Below are 12,569 nucleotides of genomic sequence, written 5' to 3' on the forward strand. Positions count from 1 at the left end.
CTCATGGAAGGTGAGGCATTATTTACTATTCCTAAAAAAATTGTGAAGAGAAGTGGACAACAGCTCCTCTATTGTTGAAATACTCTGAACTCTGGCTAATACGGCCCTCAGTAATCCGGCACACTTCTGGCTTCTAGGCATTCAACCTGAAAGGACACCTACCAGCAGTGGATTCAGGGGGGTAGGGGGCAGGGGGGACTAAGAAGCTGAAGTGCACCCCCCCCCCCCCCCCCCCCCCCCCTGCAATCCTCCCAAAAACCATTTGGGTCCACCCATGACAAATCTCAAATCTCAAATCAAACTTGGTATTATCCTACTGTCTTAGTGCTATACTATGTGCAGTACAATTTTCATCACTTGTTACATAATCTATTCAAAGTAAGTGTAGTATGTTTTCAAATTTTACATTTCTCTAAGGAGGTGCTTATGTGACTAGTTTTTAAATGAAGCACCACCCATTCGGAATGCAGCTACACACACACACGCACACACACACACACACACACCCACACACACACACACCACTACCACTGGCTCTACATTCAGCAGGTACATCTTTCTAATTATTTTTTATGTAGTTAATGAAATTCATACAAACACGGTTAGTCAAGTTTGTAACTTTTTATGAGGTTGAGTTCATTGATCTTTCGGTCAGTGAGGTGTGGGTGGCTGTGGACAGGACTCTGGATCAGTATTGCAAAGTTATTTATTTTTCCCACTAAATTTGGTGGTTTTGAGCACCTGTACCTGTCTAGTGTGCAGATTTTGCATCTACTGGCTGGGATGCATTATGGTGGGCTTTAAAAAGATTGGATTGGTTTATGGTAAAATTATTTTTTTAAATCACTTGATCCATTCTACAAACAGCAAATAGCACTATTTAATTTGTTAAAGTCTAGTAGCTAAGCGTTTATAATACATGGTATTTTGTTTTCGTTTCCGTATTGTTTTGTGGGCGTACTGCTATGCACCTGTTTTGCTATGTGCTCTAGTATTCATAAATCTGCAGCTGCATGCACAGTGCATATCTGTAATGCCAATGGCAATGTGCTTTAGTTTTAGTGCTAAACATATGTATTTCGTGCAGAATCGCTACACGATAGTTAATTTGCAGGCTGGCTACGAGAGCATATTGTAAATTTTGCCATAATATTTTGTTAGCATGTTCTGATGTTCTGCACAATAATAAACCACAGATATTGGGGGGGGGGGGGGGGGGGGGAAGAAAAAAAACAGGGCAGTGGCAGCAGCACTGTCAACATACAAAAATACCTTTCAAAATGAAATAGTATTCAGAAGTGAACCAAGCTGAGAGTTTCCTTGCATTATTTGTTTACACCCGTTGTACAATCATGTCATGTCATCACTTAACTGATTTGTGCAAGAGTAAATTCACAGACAGTAATATTACCAGGAGACTTAAAATACTTAGAACAGAACATGTAATAAAGTGGTATTTTCTGTGAAAATGAATTTATCTTTGGATTTGATGAAGTACAATCCTTATGTGTTTATAGTAAATTTAAGACACTCTCAGTAGTCTGGCACTTCCGCTAATCTGGCATCCATATGTGTGAGGAATGGCCGATTTAGCAAGAGTCTAGTGTAGTTCATAGGTGAAAGGATGGATTTCATTGCCCAACAGGCATAATATTTTAACAAGGCTGCATTGTCATTGTCAGGTGTCCTGATGAACTTATTCCTTAGGAGCTAGCTGGCCAAGGCTTATGCCTCCTCCTCCCTTCCACTGATCTGGCCCTATGTATGTGGTCCACACCCAGGTGTTCAAATGCGTACAGCATCTCCTGTCCCTATTCCTGTTAACAAGTAGCACTGTCGAAGGTTTGTGCCCAGGGACACAGGCTTATGGTGTCTCTGCTGCTTCTGTTGCTCTGACAGTCCTCGAAGTCAGTTCATTGTAGTATACTTCCTTCCTCATCTTAATCAGATTAAGTGTAGATTCCCAGATTGTAGCCACTACCACTATTATTGATTGTAGTTCCTCTATGCCAGTCTTGATAGATTCTTTAATGAAACAGTTCCAGACATGAAAACCTTCTGTGGGTGTTATTAGGTGTAAGATCAGCTTTTAAGGACTTACAAGCATATCTGGCTGAAATACTATATGGACAAGCACTAAATCTACTTACTTGTTGAACTAGCAGCCTTACCAGACTCAAAAGATATGCCTGAATTAGTTCAATGAGTGAAAATGCGTAGTGTCAACATCCACACTCCTCTCCAACAATATCATGGTTCTCTGCGAGTGTTTGTACATAAAGAATTGAAACACTGAGGTTTTGTAATGTTACATGACCACCAGTCAATTTCAGATTCACACAAAGAGTTAAGCCAAGATGTTCCCATTTTTGACATCAGTCTACGTGGAAGATCATCAACAGGTTCAGTAAATCAGCTGAAACTGTGGGGGGGGATTTTGCAAGATAGAGACGCAACATGCAAGAAGCAAGATTATTTGTATGCACCTACCTTACAGGAAGGGTTAGAGGTTCACATCATGCATGGGCATAACTGACAGCTCTGTACCATGCCCCTACTGTTACACCAGCTGATGCAACACAATCCCACTATGGACATTGGCGTAGTTCACAAGTGCACTTGGAGGACTATACAGTCAAATATACAAAAAACAAAATGTCATACACAGAGAAACTACTGCACAGTATCAGGTACCCGTGCAGATATTGTTCTCGTTTTCCTCCCCTTGTTCAACTAATTACAACCATAATGTTAAAAGACAATTATTTAAGTTGTGGTCTTTTTTTCATACGGAAACCTTTATTGAACCCTTGCTTAATTCACAGGTACATCCATTCTGCTATAGAATACGTGTTGATTTTGTTGGTACTACTCTCTTACTTTTTTATTGTCATTGAGACAAGGTTCTTGTACATGTTTTATTACATATTATACAGTGTCTATATCTTTCCATATTGATTGGACTGAAGCATTGTTGATCTTTTATGTGACATGTTTTATTGTATGTATTTGTACATTTCATGTTTGCTGTTCCACTAATGGGTATTACAGCATATGAAAGAAATGCTACACATACATATTGCATACATCACTGCCCTAGTGCTCCATGCCATGTGTGGAGTGGACAGTTATGTAACAATGACAAGAACAATAATATTGAAAGTTAAAGAAAATCAACCCAGTCAGGATCACTTGGATGAAGAAACACACTTTCCTGTCCAATAGACTGAAAAGTGTGGCTCTTAGGGAGAAAGGAGAACAGTGTGATATGTAATGCGGTGTGTTTGTACATGTCTTATGTTTTGTTAATCATTATTCAATAAATTACTTATTGTTCATTAAACAACGTGTATGAATGTCATTAGTTCCAGTGTACTAAGCCTTCAGTAACCACAGCCTCACATATAAATAAAAATTAAAAGAAGTCAAAATCAGCAGAAGGAGAGCCATGCATGGAGCGTTCAACAAATCTGAAAGTAAAATTCTGTCTACTGACTTGACATAAAATCCTAAGAATTTATTGTCTTAGGCCATGTTAAGCCTTAAATGGATTGAAGACATCTATCCAGACACTCTGTGTCCATAATGGCATTGAAATGGAGGCACACAGAAATGGCTGAAATACTAAGTCTCTTTTCCAAAACTGTTTCACAGGTGAATTGCCTCCTTTAAATCATCGCATGAACAGCAGAATGGCTGATGTTGAAATGTGATACCACAGGACAGAAAAGCAGATGAAATTGCTAAAAAGAGGGAAGGTCACTGGCCTGATGGGATGGCAATATGATTCTACATGGATTATGTGAAAGAACATGCTCCTCTTCTAGCAACATTGTACCATTGATTTTTGGAGGAGTGAAGCTCTCCTGATGATCCAATTAAAAGTACAAGTCACTACCTTTTTCAAGAAGGGTCATCAAATGGATGCAGAAAACTATAGGACTATATCTCTGATATTCATCAGTTGTAGAATTTTGGAACATGTTTTATGCTAATGCATTACGACATTTCTGGAGGCTGAAAATTTCCTCTCTAGGAACCAACATGGGTTCTGAAAACAAAATTTGTGTGAAACACAGCTTGCTCTGTTCGTCCATGAGGTCCAGAAAGCAGTAGATACAGGCACCCAAGTAGATGATCTGTGACTTCCAGAACACATTCAATACAGTTCCACACAGCTGACTGATGAAAAAAAATATGAGTACAAAGAATATCCGACCAACTGTGCAATCAGATTAAAGAGTTTCTAGTAACCAGCATACAGCATGTTATTCTGAATGAAGAGTCTTCAGGTGTAAAAGTAACTTCTGACATGCCGCAGGAGAGTGTTATAGGGCTATCACTTTTCATAGTATATATAAATGACCTAGCAGTTAAAGACCAAAGTTTCATGAGGCTTTTTGCAGATGGTGCTGTTGTATCATACAGTGAAGTCACAGTGGTATTAAATTGTTGCAAAGTGCAGGAAGACCTGCAGAGGATGAGCAAGTGGTGCAGGGAAGGGCAAGTGACTCACGACATAAACAACTATAACGTATTGTGAATACACATGCAGAATGATCCTTTATTATATAGTTACACAATTGTTGAACCTTCACTGGAAGCACTTATTTCCATAAGATATCTAGGACTATGTATATGGAATGATTTGAAATGGAATTATCACATAAATCTGATCATGAGCAAGGCAGATGACAGACCAAAATTCACTGGAAGAATCACCAGGAAATGTAGTCCATTAACTACGGAGGTAGCTTAGAAAACACTCGTTTGTTCAAATACTTAAATATTGCTTATGAGTATGGTATACACCCACATAGGACTGATAGATGACATAGAAAAGATCCAAAAAGGAGCAGCGTCTTCCATTACAGGTTCATATAGTAACCACAAGAGCATCAAGTAAATGATCAACCCATTCCAGTGGCAAACACTGCATGAGAGGCACTCTGCTACATGGTTTGCCTTTGACTTATTATTGTTAAAGATTGAAGCGTGTACAGTTCTAGAAGACTCAACAAATATATTCCATCCTCCTATGCATATCTTACAAAAAGTCCATGAAGATAAAATTAGAGTGGTTCAGGCCCACATGAAGGTTTATCAGCAACAGTTCTTCCCTTGAACTATTTGCGACTGGAACAGGAAATGAGGGGAAGTGATAGTTATACACATACTACCCCCTGACTCACACATGTAAAGTAGAGTAAACAGTCCTACTACATACACTAATATTTACTGAAAGAAAACTATGTACACCAGTAAAGTAGAGAGAATGAAATTTCTTATTAACAGAACAAAGAGTTCTTGCCTGTTTATTTTCTATTCAAGCAACAGCAGAGTCAAAGATAATCCAGACACCAAAATAGATCAAATAAAGGAACTGTTGTCAGGCTTCCTTAATGTTCCCCATATCCCTCTTCCTCTTGAAATGATAGCTACAAATAAACTCGAAAACTAAAAACATGTATATCTTTTGTATTATTCTCATTATATATGAATTTGAGCTTTCGCTACCAGCGGCTGCTTTGTCAGGAAAGAGGGAAGGAAAAGGAAAGATGAAAGGATGTGGGTTTTAAGGGAGAGGGTAAGGAGTCATTCCAATCCCGGGAGCGGAAAGACTTACCTTAGGGGGAAAAAAGGATAGGTATATACTCGCGCACACACACACACACACACACACACACACACACACACACACACACACACACACATGCATATCCATCCATACATATATGTATGTGTCTGTGTATGTATGGATGGATATCACAGCCTGGAACAAGAGTTAAGTATGGCTCTTATTTATCATACTCCAATAACAATTTTAAATTAAAGTTTTGAAGATCACAAACTGATGTCTGCATCGTGTATAATGAGCTGATGATGAAACCAAAATTGTATCACCTGTTTGAGCTTGTTAAATGGGCAATATTGACACATGAAGGAGTCATAGGTTCTCCAAGGAGCTACAGAAATGTAAACAACTAACTGCCATGGTTGACTCGGTGTATGGACTTGTTTGATGTTATGCAGAATTATCTGTTCCGTGCATCCTAACACAAGAAATGTTTTACTTGAGACAGTTATTTGTGTTCATTTTTTGTGTAATAAATCTGAAGGACAACAGTTCTGTTATTTACTTGTGTACTGAAGGAGATGATAAGCAAGATGCTGAAGAACTGCATACATTCTTGTACCATTAGGCTGGATTGAAAACTATGTTCCTGCACGTGCCAAAACTTTTACATCTATTCTTTGATTCACACCATGGGCAAAACAGGAATCATACCATCACAATAAATAATGAATGTAACACAAAATCACTACAACTGTGGCAGAGCTGTATGATGCCCATCAGTAAGAGTGCAATAAACAACATGTTAAAAACGAAAACAGTCCTATGATTAGGCTGTGTAAAAGGTTACGTGAACCCATGCCATGGCTGTTTAGTGGGCAAACCAACATGAAGGCCATTTCTCAAAACTCTGCCACAAAAGTTGTGGAAATGAACAACGTTCATTGTGATCTCACGATACCTACTGGCATCCCAAGCCTGAGAAGCAACAGATATTTAATGAGTATCATGAATGATGCAAGCTGATATGTATTTGTGTATCTCTTAAAAAAATAAGACTGAAGTATTGGAAGAATTCAAGAAATGGAAGACGCAAACAGAAAAACAAACTGTAAATATTGGAAGAATATCTGCATTGACAATAGCTTAGAATTCTGTTCACAAAGATAGTCTCAGTTCTGTGGATCTGAAGGAATTTGGCACAGAGTACCAGTATGTGTAGTATATGCATCACAGAAAAATGGTATAATTGAACACCTGAATAGACAATTAATGGTAATGAAACTTCCTGGCAGATTAAAACTGTGTGCTGGACCGAGACTCGAACTCGGGACCTATGCCTTTCGTGCGCAAGTGCTCTACCAACTGAGCTACCCAAGCACAACTCACACCCGTCCTCACAGCTTTACTTCTGCCAGTACCTCGCCTCCTACCTTCCAAACTTTACAGTTCCTGCCAACCTTGCAGAACTTGTAGTTCTGAAAGAAAGGGTATTGCGGAGACATGGCTTAGCCACAGCCTGGGGGATGTTTGCATAAAGAGATTTTCACTCTGCAGCGGAGTGTGCGCTGACTGAAGCATCATTTCAAGAGGAAGAGGGGGAGGATCTGTTTTGGGTCTGGATTACCTTTGAGTCTGCTGTTGCTTGAAAAGACAATGAATAGGCAAGAACTCTTTTGGTAAACTTTCCGGGATGTAAGGTCATGGTCCATGAAACTCTTCAGCTCCTAAAATTTCGTCCAGAGCTGCGCTGGACATCTTCAGAGGGGTGTTTCTCTGGACGAAATGTTAGGAGCTGAAGAGTTTCAGGGACCACGACCTTGCATCCCGGAAGGTTTACCAGAAGATATGTCATTCGGTCTTGAAAGTCTTCATACTATGACAATAACTCTTTGTTCTGTTAAAAAGAAATTTCATTCTCTCTACTTTACTGGCATACATAGTTTTTCTTTCAGTAAGTATTATTGTATGTAGTATGTTTACTCTATTCTACATGTGTGTGTCAGAGGGTAGTTTGTGTACAAGTATCACTTCCCCTCATTTCCCGTTCCAGTAGCAAATAGTTCAAGGGAAGAACTGTTGCCGATAAATCTTCACATTGGCTTGAACCACTCTAATTTTATCTTCATGGTCTTTTTGTGAGATATGCATAGAAGGATGGAATATATTTGTTGACTCTTCTAGAACTGTACACCCTTGGATCTTTAATAATAATAAATCAAACCATGTATCAGAGTGCCACTCATGCAGTGTTTGCCCCTGGAGTGGGTTGATCGCCTCCATGATGCTCTTATGGTTACTATATGAAACTGTAACGGAAGACACTGCTCCTTTTTGAATCTTTTCTATTTCATCTATTAGTCATATCTGGGTGTGTACAAGTTTCACAAGCAATATTTGGTCAATTGGGTGTTTTCTAAGCTACCTCCTTAGTTAGTGGACTACATTTCCTGGGGATTCTTCCAGTGAATTTCAATCTGTCATCTGCCTTACTCATGATAAGTTTTATGTGATCATTTCACTTCAACTGCAGGGATATACAATTGTATAACTATACAGTAAAGGGTAAATATTCACAGTACATTATAGTTGTTTATGTTGTGAGTCACTTGCCCTTCCCTGCATCACTTGCTCATCTTCTGCAGGTCTTCCTGCAGATTTGCTACAGTTTAATAGCAGTGTCACTTCACTGTATGATACAACAGCACCATCTGCAAAAAGCCTCATGAAACTTCAATCTTTATCTACTAGGTCATTTGTATATGCTATGAAAAGTGATGGCCCTATAACACACTCCTGCGGCATGTCAGAAGTTACTTTTACACCTGAAGACTCTTCATTCAGAATAACATGCTGTGTGCTGGTTACTAGAAACTCTTTAATCTGATTGCACAGTTGGTCGGATATTCTTTGTACTCATATTTTTTTCATTAGGCAGCTCTGTGGAACTGTATTTAATGTGTTCTGGAAGTCACAGATCATCTACTTGGGTGCCTGTATCTACTGCTTTCTGGACCTCATGGATGAACAGAGCAAGCTGTGTTTCACACAAATTTTGTTTTCAGAACCCATGTTGGTTCCTAGAGAGGAAATTTTCAGCCTCCAGATATGTTGTAATGCATGTGCACAAAACATGTTCCAAAATTCTACAGCTGACGAATATCAGAGATATAGTCCTATAGTTTTCTGCATCCATTTGACGGCCCTCCTTGAAAAAGGTAAGGACTTGCACTTTTAATTGGATCATCAGGAGAACTTGACTCCTCCAAAAATCAATGGTACAATGTTGCTAGAAGAGGCGCAAGTTCTTTCACATACTCTATGTAGAATCATATTGCCATCCCATCAGGCCAGTGGTCTTCCCTCTTTTGAGCAATTTCAGCTGCTTTGCTATCCTGTGGTATCACATTTCAGTATTAGTCATTCTGCTGTTCGTGTGATGATTTAAAGGAGGCAGTTCGTCTGTGAAACAGTTTTGGAAAAAGACTTAGTATTTCCACCTTTTCTGTGTTTCCCTCCATTTCAATGCCATTATGGTCACAAAGTGATCCATTTACTAGCTTATTGTGGCTTAATACTAAAATGTCTTATTATTTTACATCAAGAATTTTGCTTTCAGATTTGTTGAACACCTCATGCATGACTCTCTTTATGCTAATTTTGACTTCTTTTAGTTTTTATTTATCTATTAGGCTGTAGCTGCTAATGTCTTGACTGGACTGGAACTAATGACAGTCAAACACATTGTTTAGTGTTTAGTGAACAATAAGTACTTTATTGAATAATGATTAACAAAACATGAGACATGTTCAAACACACTGTGTTACGGAGCACACTGCTCTTCTTTCTTGAGAAGATGCCACACTTTTCAGTCTATTGGATGGGTTAGTGTATTTCTTTACTCAAGTTATCCTGACTCTGTTTAAAAAAAATCTAAGATAACATGCAAACAGAAAACAGAATGAAAATCCTCTTAATAGTGAGCCAATAAAATACTGTCAAGTCTGTGTAGCATTTTTAAGCTCATGAGGCTTGTTTATGAGTTCAAACAGCCCAAATGAGCTGATGATTGCTGTTTTGGGTACTTCTTTAGAAGCCATTGATGTTTGGTGGTAGTTCTTTCTATGGTCTGTCATGCTAAACATGTTCACTCCCTGCCAGAGCATATGAAAAATCTTATACAATTTGGGAGTGGGATATATCAGTACTGTATAGAAATTAAATGCCTATTAATCTCTACATAAGGTAAGAGAACTATCCTTCCTAGGTACTAAGTAGATTGGTGATGCCCATTGGCTTGCTGAAGGCTGTAGTACATCTGTCTGCAACAGTTCCTCTACACTTTGTTTAGCTGCTCTGTGTCCATCTGGTGCCATTTTGTGAGCTTTAGTGTAGAATAGCAGGGCCTTATGACTTGTGAATGTCATTGACACTGTGTCTTTTCTTGGCTTTATGTTGCCTCCTGTCACTCGGCCTGGCTGAATCACTAAATCTTCACTGCACTAACCATTGTGTTCCACAACCATTGACTTGATGTGTCATTACTCAGCACCATTGTTAGTTGTGGCTGCTGTTCCTGTTGCAGTGAATTGGCTATCCTTTTGCATATAATATCCAACTATTCCTGATTATATTTCAATTGTACTCATAATTCTGTGTTCTTTTGGCTGAACAAGTGTGTTGTGAGTGTGTTAGCTCTACAAATATAAACGTAAACTGAGCAAAAAATTTACAACATACATAAAAATCAGTGAATATTGCAATAGTAAGTGCATTGTGCATAATATTATCACTCAAAGTGTCCAGAAAGTAATAGTTAACTACCGGTATCTATATGAAGTCAAATGAAATGTTTCATGAGTGTAATGTGTGCAGTGTTCTACCACATGGAAACACAGCTGTTGAAAGTGAAAATATGCCATGAAAAAATGTGTAGCAGATATAGAACATTTAAAAGAGTGCATTGTAAGTACGCAATCAGCGATTCATACTCTAAAGTCTGATCTAATGAAACTTCGAAATGAAAATACTGAACTGTTAGGTTCTCTGAAATTGAGTCCACCACTCAAAACAAAACCTGTAAACAATGAGAAAGTAAAATAGAATGAAGGGGTCAGAAGCAAGAATACTACAGTGAAGGCCTCAAGTGCTTGTGTTATGAAGTGCCCTGATAAAACCAACAGCGTTAATACAAATGAAAACTGTAAAAAAAGCGATCAACAAGTGCCCCAAAAAATGATACACAGTGAAAACAAGAGTCAGAACGTATTAATTCTTTCTGACATTCATGGTTGTCACTGTGGAAAAATTATAATCAGTTTTCAAAATCAGAAACGCTACATCTCTTCTGTTATAAAACCTAATGCACAGTTAAAGAACATGGTTTGTAACATAGACAGAGATATGAAAGAATATACCAAAAATGACAGTGTCATCATTATGGTGGGACAAATGACATCCTAAAGAAATTTGAGGATTTCAAATGCACCTTAACAGATTCTCTTCAAAAGACAGTCCACATGAAAGTAATATTGTGCAAAATTCCATATAGATACAATGTGCCAAAACTGAACACTAGAACCTATGCTGCAAACGAAATCTCAATGAACACTGCAAAAAATTATGAGTATGTAATAGTAAAGGATGTCAATACATTCCTCAGCAGAAGCGATTATACAAAACATGGACTTCACTTGTGAACGGAAGACAAAGAGAAATTATGTAGACATTTACAGCAAGCAGTAGGTGCCAATCTACAAATACTAACGGTGACACATATACAATGTGAAGACCTTTCAGCAAATATGACAATGAAAACACAAGAAAAATCAACAGCAAAAATGGACTTATCCAACTCAATAGTGATGAAAGGTAAATGAGGAGCCACAAGAAAGAACTGTACTACACTTTCATCACTCAAAGAAGACTCAGAAAAACAAAACTACCATGAAAAACAAAACTACCATTGACTAAACCAGTTTGTCATAAAAGCAAAAGCATCTAACTCAAAATAGCAACTCGGCCAAGTTCCACACCCGATATTCAAGATACAACAAGAAGAATTAGGCACTGGAAACCAGAAGCAGTACCTACAGGAGACCCACTAAGGACAACAGCAGATCCAGTCTCAGAAGTATCACCAAGGACATCTAATTTTACACATATCAGTGAACGCTAACAATCAACTACTACCACCCCAGCAACAAGAGGAAGTTCAGGAATTCTAGTGAGAAGAAATGTAAGATGACCATATCATCTGCAAGATTTTTTATTCCCAAAAGGCCTCAAGGCCAAATTAGGATAAATAGTACACCTTTCAATAACACCTCCAGTAGCAATCCTTGCAGAAAAAACAGAAACCACATCATCAGCCATCCAAGAAGAATGACCAAAGAGATGTAGAACTGCCCCTTTTCACCATCAAGACATTTTCTTATGAGCAATGGAGAAAACCAACTCATTCTTCAAGATGAGAAGGAAGATTTCCCACATAATTTAAATTCAGGAATAAAGATAAGAGGTTAACCAAGTACAATCAGAACTAACCTAAAATATCACCAGGTCACTCTTCTTTGTCAGAATATACAGTCACTTAGGAATAAAGTAAGATAGCTGGAAATCTTGCTATCAAGTGAATTCAGATATGTTAATATACTTTGTTTAACTGAACACTGGCTGAAAGAAAATGAGGTTAAAGACAGTGAAAATAATGGATTATGTGTTAGCAGCAAAAACTTGTAGAAATCAGTTTACACATGGAGGGAGCTGCATGTACATAAAGAAAGATATCAAATTCAATAACTTAGACAATGTTGAATCCTTAAACACTGAGAAAGATTTTGAAATATCAGTCATAGAAATTCCACCATTCAAGTTAATTGTAATATGTTTATATAGATCTCCAGATAGCTACTTAAAAAAATCAACACTCACCTTGATACTTTACTAAATAAAGTAGTAACAAATTGGATAACAGTTCTTATATGTGGAAACC

General features: G+C 38.0%; 1 protein-coding gene across 1 annotated transcript in view; it reads left to right on the forward strand.

The window, feature by feature from the left end:
• The window catches only part of LOC126354706 (ionotropic receptor 93a), a 328,580-nt gene that overhangs the window by 124,272 nt on the left and 191,739 nt on the right, over positions 1-12,569 (forward strand). The gene's annotated exons all lie outside the window — the stretch shown is intronic.

The sequence above is a fragment of the Schistocerca gregaria genome, chromosome 1 (genome assembly GCF_023897955.1).
Source record: "Schistocerca gregaria isolate iqSchGreg1 chromosome 1, iqSchGreg1.2, whole genome shotgun sequence".
In the NCBI taxonomy this organism is placed as follows: Eukaryota; Metazoa; Arthropoda; class Insecta; order Orthoptera; family Acrididae; genus Schistocerca; species Schistocerca gregaria.